General features: G+C 42.8%; 1 protein-coding gene across 13 annotated transcripts in view; it reads left to right on the plus strand.

Annotated features, from left to right (window-relative positions):
• TMLHE (trimethyllysine hydroxylase, epsilon) overlaps positions 1–13145 on the plus strand; it is a 102452-nt gene that overhangs the window by 9570 nt on the left and 79737 nt on the right. For 6 of the 13 annotated variants that reach the window (XM_072626392.1, XM_072626395.1, XM_072626399.1 and 3 more), the window contains exon 2: positions 12577–12645. The exons of the other annotated variants lie outside the window; for them this stretch is intronic. The gene's annotated coding sequence lies outside the window, so the exon portion shown is untranslated. The remainder of the gene's footprint in view (positions 1–12576; positions 12646–13145) is intronic. 13 annotated transcript variants of the gene reach the window in all.

The raw sequence follows: 13145 nt of genomic DNA on the forward strand, positions 1-13145 counted from the left end.
CTTTCTTTCAAAAATGTTTTGGGAGTGGGGATAAGAGGTTAGCAATATTATTACCAAAATTGGAAAAAAAAAAGGAAAGAGAGGGGGCACTGAAGTATTGTAAAACCACAGAGAAGAGAACTATGGAAGCCCAACCAAAGAGGGCAGCTCAGGAAACAGTGTTGAGTTAATTATCTATTTAAGAAAAGCCAGCTATCCTTGATATCCTTGATTCAAGATAGTCCCTGTGGCCTCCTCTTCTCTCTGTGGGAAATATCATTTCCTTGGATGTTGGTTAAGTTCAGAAAAAGGAGGAAAGGGGAGGGAGGAAGGAAGAAGGAAGGAAAGAAATATAACTGACACCACTATTGACCTGAATATAATGGGGGGAACTCTTTGGCCTTTTTATTCACCGTAGTTTTTTTCCAGGAACATCAGAAAGTGGTTCATGCCTCTTTCTAAAAACATCTTCAGCTCACTGACAAGCATTGAGACTGAGAGATCATCAAATACATATAGGACAGTCTTTATTTACCCTGACAGAATACAAAGAGGACTGAAACACAATTCTGTAAACAGTTAAGAGAACCCTTGCCTCTTGCAGTGAGCCATCTAGATTCATGGTACCATGCATATATCTCACTGGGATATAGCTGTGGGGGGCAAATCTGGGATGCAGTGAGTGGCACTGGGGTACAGTGGAAAGAATGTTTTCATCCTAGATGCCATCCTCTCTCTCTTGTTTCAGTTAGTCATCTTGCCTCTAAGAGAAGGCTATAGAAGGTGTGCAGGGTGCTGTGTGCTAGGCCCCGAAGATACAAAGATAGAAGTGGGATAAGTCTCTGCTCCCAAGGAGCTTATTTTGTATAAAAGGAGACATGTTCATATAGACAGACCATTTATGCAAAATAAATAAAAAGTAATTTGGAGAGAGAGCCAAGGGGATCATCAAAGGCTTCATGGAGAAGGTGGGGTATGAGCTGAGCTTTCAAAAGAAATGGGAAATTCTAAGGGACAGGGGAGAGGGGAGGGCACTGTAGTCATGGGAGGTACCTATGGCAGATATAGAGAGTTCCGTGTAGAAAGAGAAGTTCAGCTGTAGCATGCATGTGAAGGGGAATAATGAATGTACACCAAGGTTAGAAAGATGAAGCCAGCCTTGAAATGCCAAGCCAAGAAGTCTGTTTTTGGGCCTAGGGGTGATAAGTAGCCACTTCTTGAGTGGGGGAATCACACAGTCAGACCTGTATTTGAGGCAGAGATATCAATAAAAAAAGCATTTGTGTGAGTGGAGGATGGAAGGAAATATATGGGAGACACACTGTGAAGGTAGGAACTATAAAACCTGTCTAGTGATCAGATAGGACAGGCCTACACAACTTGCAGCTGGATTTCCCCTACATACAAAGGATGTATACCTCTACATTTTTCATGGGTCACCCCAAATCCTTTGGTGGGCTGCAGGTTGTGCAGACCTAGGATAGAAGGTGCTACTGAGTGCAGTAAGGTACGACTTTGAGGCTGTGAACCTGGGCATTGGAAACATGGCTCTGCACTCTAACAGGGGAAGTTTGGAGAAGGTATAGGGTTTGGAGGAGAGGGAAGGATAATGAGTTTTGTTGAGTATGAGAAGCAGACTGTACACAAAGTTTGAAATATTCAGCAGATTTTGGGCATGGGATTGGAGCTTGGGAGACTAGGGATGGCTATATATAGTGAGTTATCTGCATAGAAATGATAATGAACCCCATGGGAGCTGATGAGTTTGTAGGGGGGAGAGACAGAAACAGAGAGAGAATAGAGGGAGAAGAAAGAGGGTCTAGGACAGGACTTTCCACAACACCCAGTGAGTGAAATGGATGATGAGCCAGTAAAGGCAGCTGAGAAGGAGGGGTCAGGTCAGAGTAGCGTTGTGAAAACCCCAAGTAGAGAAAAGTTTAGGAGGAGAGAGGAGAGAGGAGAGGAGAGGAGAGGAGAGGAGAGGAAGTAGAGGTGATAAGAATGACAAGCTTGTTCTAGGAGATGAGACAAGGAAGGGGAGAGAGAGAGAGAGAGAGAGAGAGAGAGAGAGAAGACAATAGCTTGAGGGACTGGAAGGCTCTGGACACGGTGGTTTTTGTGTTTAGGATTGAAAGGGAATGGGGCAAACACAGCAACTGTCTACACTCATTACCTCCACTTCTCTCACTCACCTCTCAAACCCTCTCCATTCTGGCTTCCAGTCCCATCTCTCAACTGAAATTGCTCTCTCCAAAATTGTCAATGTTCTCTCAAGTATCAATTTCATGGCCTTTTTTAAAGTTCTCATCCTTCTTGCCTTTTCTGTAGTATTCAGTATTATTGACTAACATTTCTTCCTGGATATCCTCTCCCTACTAGGTTTTGGTGGTGCTGTTCTCTCTTGGTTCTTTGATCTAGTCATTCCTTCTCAGTCTTCTTTACTGGATCATCCTTCATCTAATACATCCTAAATGTGGATGTACCTTAAGACTCTCCTCAGGGCCCTTTTCTCTTCTATTTCTGAACTCTCATCAGTAGATTCAAATATTATCTGTATGTAAATGACTCCCAGGTCTACCCATCTAGCTCTGGCTTCTCTCCCGAGTTCTAGTCCTGAATCACCAACTGCCATTTGGATATCTCTGACTGGATGTCCCATAGGCATCTCACACTCTATCCTAAAGAGAACTTCTTTTCTCTCCCTCCTTCCCTAACCCTAACCCACATCCATCTTTCTTCTGACTTTCTCTGTACCTGTCAAGGGTGCAGCCATCCTTCTGGTCACCCAGATTCAGAACCTTGGAGTTGCTCTGAGATCCTTACTCTTTCTCACATCACGCAAGTGACCATTTGTCATTTTGTCAATTCTCCTTTTTTCTCAAATCCTTTCCCTTATGCCCAATGTCGATCCTCATAGCAACTTGCTGGTGGATTGTCTCCCAGCTGAAGTCTCTTCCCTTTTCACACAATTACCCAAGTGGTGTCTCTAAAGCATGTCATGGTCCTGCTAAAGAAACTTTTTTTTGTCACAAGAATTGAATTCAAATTTCTGTTTGCCTTTTAAAGCCCTTCCCAGCTTGGGCCCAGGCTACCTTTCACAAGACCACAGGCTATCTTTAGGAACAGAGATGGAAGAAACCTTGGAGGGTAACCTATTCCCTTAATTTTTATACAGGAAATGGAGGCCCAAAGTGGTAAGTGCAAGTGGCAGGATTTGAATTCAAGTCCTGAGACTGGTACAAGTCCAGTGCTCTTCCTATCGTTACCTGATACTTTCTAGACTTACACATGACCAAGGCCCTGCCAATTTCTTACACCCTTTCATCTCCTGTCTCCATGCCTTGTACAGCTTGTCCCATGTACCTGAAATGTCCTCCCTCCTCATCTCTACCTCTCAGAATCCTTAGTTTCCTTTTGAAGCCCAGCTCAAATGCTGCTGTGCCAGGAGGCTTTGCCTGTTTGCCCTCCAGCTGTTTGTGCCTCCCCTACAAAATCCATTGTATTTATTTTGGATTTACCTTGTTCTGGTTTACCTGATTCTGTAATATGTGTACATCCATTTTCCCCACCTCCTGCTTTCCCCTCCCCCCCCCAGCTCCTGAGGGCTGGAACCGTTTGATTTTGGTCTATGTTCTCAGCATTTATCACCTCATAAAATGCTGTTTGGTTGATTGATAGTGCTAGAAATAATTTTCTTACAATTGTTGCATTGACATTAGTGACTCTATTTTGCCTTTATCCACCATTTTGTGAGGTTATGTCCAAACTCCATGTGAATCACCTGATTTTGATAATTTTGCAAGACTACTCCCTCTCCCCACTATCACGCAACCACAAGAATACCCCTTTTCCCTTACCTGAGTGTCTCCCAATCCCCTGTACCAAAAAGAAACCAGGTGGCTTAATCTAACATCCTGTTTATCACTCTCTCCAAATTGTATATCAGCCTTATAGAAACCAGGATTCAGGGCCTCTTGTGCTACTGAGATTTGTTTTTGCAACTTCATGCCTTGCTGAATACATTGCTTGTCTGGATTGTACTTGGGTTTTTTTATTTCATTGTAACACAGTCTAGCCTCAACTGGCGTTTTTTCCACTTCTGCTCTTTCCTTCTGATTCTTCCCTCTGGGGCTACCTGACAGGCAGTTTTTATTCCTCTCCAGTTGTCTCTTCTTCAGGCTAAGCTGGTTTTTCAACTGATTCTCTTATGGTGGGAACTCAAGGCCATTGGGCTTGCACTTCTGTAGCCTTTATCCAGTTTATCAACATCCTTTGAAAGTGTTGAAGCTTGGGTAGAACACACTATTCTCTCTTTTTTTTCAAAAACAGTTTCTGCAACAAAATAATTGTTAAATTTTCGAAATGTTTGCTAGCATTTTCTCATGGGTTTTTGGACTTGTGATTTGGTTTTAATGTGTCAACTTCTGAATAAACTGTTCCAGTTTCTCTTTTGGAAAAAGGTACATTTGTTATCTCTTTCATTTTTGTAGTCATCTATTTTTTGTATATTCCCAAGTTTGCTGGACTTTATGTAGCATTGTTTTTAGAATTTTAAAGATTCCTGCAATTTACTTTGTTTTGTCCCCATTCTTGTAACTTCTCCTATCTCTTTTAAACAAAAATGGATACTCCGGCGCTCTCTCTCTCTCTCTCTCTCTCTCTCTCTCTCTCTCTGTTTATCTGTCTTTTTCTCTCTCTGTCTCTGTCTCTCTCTCTCCCCCCACTCCCCGTTCTCTTATGTTACTCTTGCTTTCCTGAAATGGGGGTCTGCCTGATCAACATCCCCGGTGGTGCCATGAAATTTTTCAGGAGTCAGGGGTGTTACAGGTGCTGAATCTTCTAGGAAGACCCCCTTTGAAGAAAAATGCAATGAGAATAATAGAATTTCAGGGTTGAAAATTATCAACTTGTTCAATCCCTAGCAGAGTGGGGTCCCACCTTTAATTTTGCTCTGCTGAGTTCAGTGCAGTCAATAAACACTGAAAAGTCTTATATTTTCTGTACCACTCAGTCAACTGTGTTACTGTGAAAATGTGGTCCACTGCAGCAAATTGGCTATGAAAGCCTGTCTGTTCTCTTCGCCCGTTCTCATCAGGCCTTACCCTGATGTGGGCTTTCTCACAAGACTTTAATAATGCATTCTCCCAATTCTCCAGGAATCCAAGTCAAGCACGTAGGCCTCTAGTTTAAAAAATTCTTCCATTTCTCCCACCTTTGAAAACCAGACTCACATTTTTTGCCATTCTGCCTTGTGGCACCTCTCTGATTCTTGGTGACTTTGCCAAAATCGCAGACAACAACTTAGTCCTTGTAGCTTGTGGCTACCTGGGGACTTGAATTCCCTCCATGCTTGGGTGCTCTTTCTTATTTCTTTGATCTTGGGATCAAGTTGTTTATTAACCACTTGAATTCTGTAGCCTCTTCAGTTTGAACAGAAGCAAAATAGAACTGAGTAGTTGGGCTGTCTCTCCATCATCCCTGGTGTCTGGCTGTCTCCCCCAAGTAGTAGTGCTGTCCTTTCTTTTATCCTCCTCTTGATCCCAACATAGCTCAGGGAATGCTTTGGATCAACCTTAGCATCCATTCATTACCAGACTTGGCTCCTTCTGTGTTTTCAAGTTTCTAGAGCCATGATTTCCTCCTTACTTTCTTTTGCTTTTTTTTTTTTTATAAATCAAGTCATTTATTTGTTTTCAGTTTTTTACAATCACTTCCATATATCTTAGATTTTTCCCCCTCCCTCCCCCACATTCCCCCTCCCTCTTCTCTCCCTCCCCAAGACAGCATGCAATCTTATGTAGGTTCTACACATACATTCTTCTTAAATACATTTTCACCTTAGTCATGTTGCATAGAAGAATTAAAATGAATGGGAGAAACCATGAAAAGAAGATAAAACATAGCACAAGAAAAAATGGTCTGCTTCATTCTGTGATCCAATTCCATAGTTCTTTCTCTGAATGTGGAGAATCCATTGGAAATTTTTTTAGGTCTTTGCATTGCTGTGAAAGGCTAAGTCTAGCAGAAAAATTCCTTGCACACTGTGGTTGTTGCTATGTACAAAGTTCTCCTGGTTCTGGTCCTTTCACTCAGCATCAGTTTGTATAGCTCTTTCCAGGCCTCTCTGAAGTCTTCCTGTTCATCATTTCTTGTAGCACAATAGTATTCCATTGCATTCATATACCACAACGTATTCAGCCATTCCCCAATTGATGGGCATCCCCTTGATTTCTAGTTCTTGGCCACCACATAGAGAGCTGCTATAAATAATTTTGTACATGTGGGACCCTTTCCCATTTTTATGATCTTTTTGGGATACAGTACTAGAAGAGATATTGCTGAGTCAAAGGGTATGCACATTTTTATGGCACTTTGGGCATAGTTCCAAATTGCTCTCCAGAATGGTTGGATCAGCTCACAGCTCCACCAACAATGAATTAGCATTCCAACTGTCCCACATCTTCTCCAACATTTATCATCATATTGTTTTGTCATGTAGCCAATCTGATAGGTGTGATGTGGTACCTCGAAGCTGTTTTGATTTGCATCTCTCTAATCAATAGTGATTTAGAGCATTTTTTCATATGACTATAGATATCTTTAATTTTTTCCTCTGAAAACTGCCCATTCATATCCTTTGACCATTTATCAATTGGGGAATGATTTCCTCCTTACTTTCTTACCCACCTTTGCTTCCATCCTCTGTATATGTATTTTCAAAATCTAACTCTGTCACTGAGTTCCCTGAGTATCCATATTGGTCTATTTAGACATTTCCTTCTTTTCTTTCTTACCCTGTTTTGAGGCTGTTGGAATTTTGTTCTCTGTCGGATTTTCCTGTGATATCTTAAGCCTTGGGACCCTGCCTAGCTTTTATTTTTTTAAGATGAAATTTATATAACACTTTGATAGACATATGCCATTTCATTTGGCCAGTTTCTCTGAACCTTTTTCTGAAATTTTTGATCCTTATCTGACAGGAATGCTAAGATGAGATGTTAAAGTCATTTTCTCCCAAGCTTGTTGTCACTTCTCCTTTTCCACATTGGTGGGAATCATGTCCACAAGAGTAGATTCCCTTGTTGCATTTTTGTTTTCTAAAGGATAGGATGATTTGTAAGTCAAGAATTTCTTCTCTGTTCTGCTTTTAGCAGAGAAATAAATTTCTTCAATAAATATCCAATAATTATGGCATCTTAGCATGACAGTATCCTGCTGCTTCAGGTGTTGCTTTTGGACCATTTCATCTCTCCATTCCTCCTGTCTGGATGGCTTGTGACATGTTCCACCTACACTCTCTCTTCTCTTTTACTTTCTACTGGTCCTCACTCAAATGTTTCTGACCGTATTTCGTGAATTTCCACACAGTGCTTTATCTTGTTGATGGGTCTTATATCATTGCCCCATGAATCTAATCTGATCCTTTGGGATCAGCTATACACCCTGTGTTTGCCCTATTTGTCCTAGGTTGTGTCCCCCCCCCCCAATCTCAGGGAACCCTATAATTTGAATGTACTTAGTTCCTTGCATTGACCCCATGATGAAATCACTCTGGTTGGCCAGTTGACCTGTGAAGCCTGGTGCCACACTGTGACGCCTTTGGTTCCCTTCAGGAATTCCCATAATCCCAGTAAACCTCCTGCCTCTCCCTGTGGTTAGTACTGACCACTGAATGATCAAATTCTCGGTGGATTTGGGCTATACATTCACCTTTTTTGACAAGGGACATACTTTAGTGGTATTTTGGCCTAGTTCTGGTTGCATTTTTCTTCCTTTGGACTTTTTAAGGTCTGCAGAGTATTGTTGGATCTCTATGAAGAAATCTCACCCAGAGTACAAAGTAGGACCCCTGCTGTGAAGGCCTGTCTCAAGGATGGTATTCTGTGGAAGATTCTCTTTCTCTTTGCCTAGGTCTGGATTTCAGGCCATGCTTGTGTCTCTTTGGCTTTCCATGTGTTGGGTTGACATTGTTCTGGTCATACATGCAGTGTGGGGAATGATTTCTGCTCTCACTGCCAGAGCCAGTGCTCTCCTCCTTTACTGTGAATGATTGAATTCTGGGAAAATTTGTGCTGACCATTTCCCTATTGTGACCTGGGGCATATTTTGCGGCTATTTTACCCTAGTTTTGGCTTTGCTTTTTCCCCACTTGACGTTCTATCATCTGCAGAGTATTGGTGGATTGATATGAGCAATTCTGGCCCAGAGTGTATTGTAGGCCCCTCTGCTGTGAAGACCTATCCCATGGATTGGATTCTGTCAAAGATTCTCTTCTTTGCTTTTCTCTAGGTTTCAGGCCATATTGATGCCTCTTCTGTTTTCCATGTATGGTGTGGCATTGTCCTGGGCCAATATGCAGTGTGTGTATAGATTTCTGTTGTCTCTGCTACAGCTCATCATAGGCCCTTCTACAGTGAATTCTATATGGATTTGGGCAGTATATTCCCCTTTGGTGACCCAGGACATACTTTGTAGGTATTTTGGGCTAGTACTGGCTGTGCTTTTCCTCCTTTGGACTTTCTAAGGTCTGCAGATTGTTGTTGGATCTTTGTTAAGGAATCTGGGCCAGAGTGCAGTGTAGGGCCCCCTGCTGTGAAGGACGCTTCCATGGATGGTATTTTGTGGAAGCTTCTCCTTCTATCTGCCTTGGTCTAGATTTCTGGTCATGCTTGTGCCTCTTTTGTTTTCCATCTATTGGGTGGCATTGTCCTAGTCATACCTGCAGTATGGGGGAAGATTTCTGCTTTCTCTACCAGAGCCAATCCTCTGTCCACCTACTGTGAATGATTGAATTCTGGATTAATTTGGGCAGTACATTCACGTTTTGTGACCCAGGACATACTTTGGTGATATTTTGCCCTAGTTCTGGCTGTGCTTTTTCTACTTTGGACTTTTTAAAGTCTGCAGAATATTGTTTGATCTATGTGAGTGAATGTGGCCCAGAGTGCAATGTAGGCCTGCCTATGTGAATGCCTGTCCAATGGATGGGATTTTGTGGAAGATTCTCCTTCTCTTTGCTTGGGTCTTGATATCAGTCCATTCTCCTGTCTCTACTGCTTTCAAAATATTCAGTGGCATTGTCCTAAGCAGACATGCAGTGTGTGTACAGATTTCTGTTTTCTCTTCCAGTGCCATCCCTCACCCCCCCTTACTCTGAATGATTGAATTCTGGGTGGATTTGGGCTGACCATTTACCTATTGTGGCCTTGTTTAGGGGGTATTTTAACCTAGTTTTGGCTCCATCCCCCTAATTTTGTAAAGCAGGAAGAGTCATCTTGATAAATATCTGGTCACTGGATCTAGATGGCTCAGTAGGAGAAAGTGAGGCTGGTAACCTTGCGCAGCCCTCCCTCACTCAAAACAAAGTCAAGTGAAAGTCATGCCATCATATCTCTGATGTCATGGTCTTCGAAAACGAAGGACAAACACAGACTGTGAGTAGACCAAGCTGCCTGAGAGGGGACCCAGCTAACTGGGTAGCCCAACTCATCTTCTCCCTTCTGTCTCCCTCTCCCCTTCCTTTGGGGCTTTGTGGTTTACTGACTAGATGTGCCTCCCTCCCTCCCTTCCTCCCTTCCTCCCTTCCTCCCTTCCTCCCTTCCTCCCTTCCTCCCTTCCTCCCTTCCTCCCTTCCTCCCTTCCTCCCTTCCTCCTTTCCTTCCTTCCTTCCTTCCTTCCTTCCTTCCTTCCTTCCTTCCTTCCTTCCTTCCTTCCTTCCTTCCTTCCTTCCTTCCTTCCTTCCTTCCTTCCTTCCTTTTCCCAAAACCTTAAACCCAGTGCACTCTGAAGCCCATGGGCTGGCCAGCAATAGGTCCCTGCCCAAGGTCCACTTAATGGCTGCCTTACAGTGATAACTAGTAACAGTTTTCACTAGTAACAGTTTCTGTTGATTTAGTTATTTTTTCTTTTATTCATGTAAGATCTGGCACTGTATCCACTGTGCCACCTAGCTGCTCTTCTCTTCTCCTTAAGAAGTGGTAAAACCTTGTCAAACATTCCCTCCCTCTCTGTGATGGGCATTGCACCCCCACCACCCAGAAGAATAAGGGGGTTTCTCAGACACCAGTGAGCAGTGGTGAACTTGGGCCTGAGCTGGGGGAAACTGATGGTGGTTATACCAATGGAGCCAGCTTCTCACCCCCTCCAGCTGGCACTTCCCATATTCTAAGTTATGATAAGCATATAGGAATCTACGGCTTTCGTCATAGTAGCCCAGTTCATTAGTTTTCAGAAAAAAAAACCAGACCTGAGTGTTGACATGATTTGAGAAGGAGCCAGATACAGTGGGAAGGGTTTAGAGTCACTGGCTATGGTGGCAAGTTCCTTCCTCTATGACTTTCTGTTTCTTCCTTTGTAAAATAAGGGTTGGGTGGAAGGAGAAGCCAAACACCAAGAGCCTAGAAAATCTTGTTAAAACATTATTCCTTCTACCTATTTATGACTTTGTCAGCCTTAAGAGGCAAGTTATCACAGCTGGGAGGTCAGCTGCTCATAAAAACTTATCCATATCCTAGGAAGACTGAATTTAAAGTCAGAGTGATTGTCATAGGTAGGAAAGGACAGGCAGGAAGGGAGTTTCAAACAGGTGAGCAGCAGGGATTTGTCCTTAGTCTTTTTTGTCATTGACTTGGATGAGGCACAAATGAGATGCTTGATCAATTTTCAGATGAAACAAAGCAAAGAAGGATAACTGTGTATTGGATAACTGAGTCAGGAGTCATAATGATTCCAGTTGTAGAATGATAGGTCCCATGTAATCTGATGGAATATAATGGGAATAAATGTCAGGTCCTGCATTTGGGTTAACAAAATCAGCGAGGACTGGTTGGATGACCATTCCTGTGCAGAAGATCTTGGGTTCTTAGTAAACTGCTAGCTCTTCATGAGTCCTCTGTGGGATATGACATGACCAATAGCTAATGCATTTTTAGACTTTTATGAGAGCTAGAACTTACAGGACCACAAGTGACAATTGTTCCTTACCCTGCCTTGGTCAGGCAGTGTTTCAAGGATTAATTTTCAGTACCATGTTTTAAAGAAGGGCCTTGGTGTGGCAAAGGAGATTCTTGTTCAATCACAGGTTCAACTAGGTGGCCTCTTGAATTTCTGTTAACTTGAAGTGTGTCTGAGGGAAATGCAGCCACATGAGGCTCAGTTGGGAAGGAAAAGGAGGGGGGAGAGGAAGGGAGAGAGAGGTGGGATACAAACTGTCTTCAAATTTTGGAAGGAGTTTTACTGTGCTGGTCCCAGAGGGAATAAATAGGAGGAAGTGCTGAAAGTTTCAGAGACTCTGTTGGAATGAAAAATCGACAAATACTTAGAAGCATCTCAAAAGTGGAAGGGACCCATCTCAGGAGGTAGTGAGTGCCCTGTCACTAGAGAGAGGGTTTCCAGTAGAGACCGAGAGCCTGGTGGAGGACATTCCAAGCTGATATTTAGAAAGCATGGAAAGGTTTGCAGAAGCATACTCATGTGTGATTTACAACAAGCCTGGAAAGGAAGTCATTTTGAGGTTGTTGTTTTGGACCAGACCTGTGATTTTAATGAATACAGGGAGGGAGACAAACTCCTCTCAGTGCAGATTATCAACTGCTCAGACCGTGAACACCCTGAGACTCAGAGAGATGAAATGATTAGCCAGCAATGGAGGAGGGATTAGAGCTCAGATCTTCTTATCTTTGAGGTCAGCATTCTGTCCACTAGGCCATGAATGAGAATATAGACATTGGTGGCTCAAGCAGCTTCCAAAGCCCTTTCTAGCTCTGAGATTCAATGAGCCCTCATACTTCTACCATTGGACCTACTTTTCCTTAAACACCAATGTTCCTGATCAATCTTATTCCATTTTGACCTTATATACCCTCCATTGTCTGTGAAGGAGTTGTTTCACAGAAATGAGTTTTCCAAAGTACCAAGGCCTGTTGACATGTGGACCCAAACTGTTTTTTAATGATTTTATTGGAAGGTTTTGTCACGCATTCTTTCTGTGTTTCCCTCTTCACTAGAAGAACATCGTTTCCTTCTCTATCCTGAAGAAGCCATTCTCTGAATGACTCAGGGTCATAGTTAAGCACAGAAATTCTGTGCTGTGTTGTAATATCCAACAGTGATCATGCAATTAATGAACCCTCTGGGAAAAAGATTCCTGTTTAACAAAAAAATAAATAAAGGAAAGAGGGCTCCTTAAATCATCAGCAGCAGAGTTGGAGTGAGTCACATGGCCTGACATCAGTGTTCCCAGGCAACCAAATGACACAGAACAAAATACCTCTGAATTATAATGGTGGATAGAGGGAGTGAGCCCTGGTTTGGGAAGCAGTCACAAGTCGTGGGTTCTGTGGGACCTTATACAAATTTCTTCCCCTCTCTGGCCCTCAATCTTCTCTTCTGCACAATGAAGTAATGCCTTAGTTTGGGGTAAGGTTTGGGGGATTCCAAAATGCACTCACAAGGAAGTTGGAAACACAGGCAGTCAGCAGCCAGAAAGGAGAGCAAGCTGGCTTTATTTGAGGGGAAATACACTAAGAAGGGAGGGTGGAAACAGGTTCTCTGGGATCCCAATGGAATTGGGCACCAAAAGCCATTGTCTTTTACTAGGCTTGATTACAAGAATTTGCTGGGTCCATTGCCCTGAAGAAGGCAACACAGGACATTACCTTCAGGCAGGTAGGTTATTATCCACTCAAGAGGTGGTACTCCCCATCACAAGGTGGACGGCATGTGTGCCTCAGCATCCCAGGGATGAGACAACATACACACATACACAGATCCATACATATATACATACACATATACACACACATACATACACTTCCTCCATCCATAAGCATGCATTCCTCTATAGATTCTCTCCTCCCAAGCTACCTGCCTCTCAGAGCCTAAGGAAAAGGCAAAAAGGAAAGCAGCTTCTTATCCAGAAGTCTGGGGTTAGATCTTGTAGGGCAGGAAAAGATACTTCTTTGGATGCTTTAATTGTTCTAGTAAGGAAAGAATGTGTCCTTTGTAGCCTGTCCGCTGCAGAAAGAAGAAAACAGTATCTTCTTTATCCGTCAGTTAGTTAATTAGCATCTGTTAAGCTCCTACAGGGCCTTCTTCGATAGGATAAAGAGAAGGGAGTGAGTTCCTGGAACTATTCAAACGCTATGAGTTTTCTTTTGTAACCATAA

The sequence above is a fragment of the Notamacropus eugenii genome, chromosome X (genome assembly GCF_028372415.1).
Source record: "Notamacropus eugenii isolate mMacEug1 chromosome X, mMacEug1.pri_v2, whole genome shotgun sequence".
In the NCBI taxonomy this organism is placed as follows: domain Eukaryota; kingdom Metazoa; phylum Chordata; class Mammalia; order Diprotodontia; family Macropodidae; genus Notamacropus; species Notamacropus eugenii.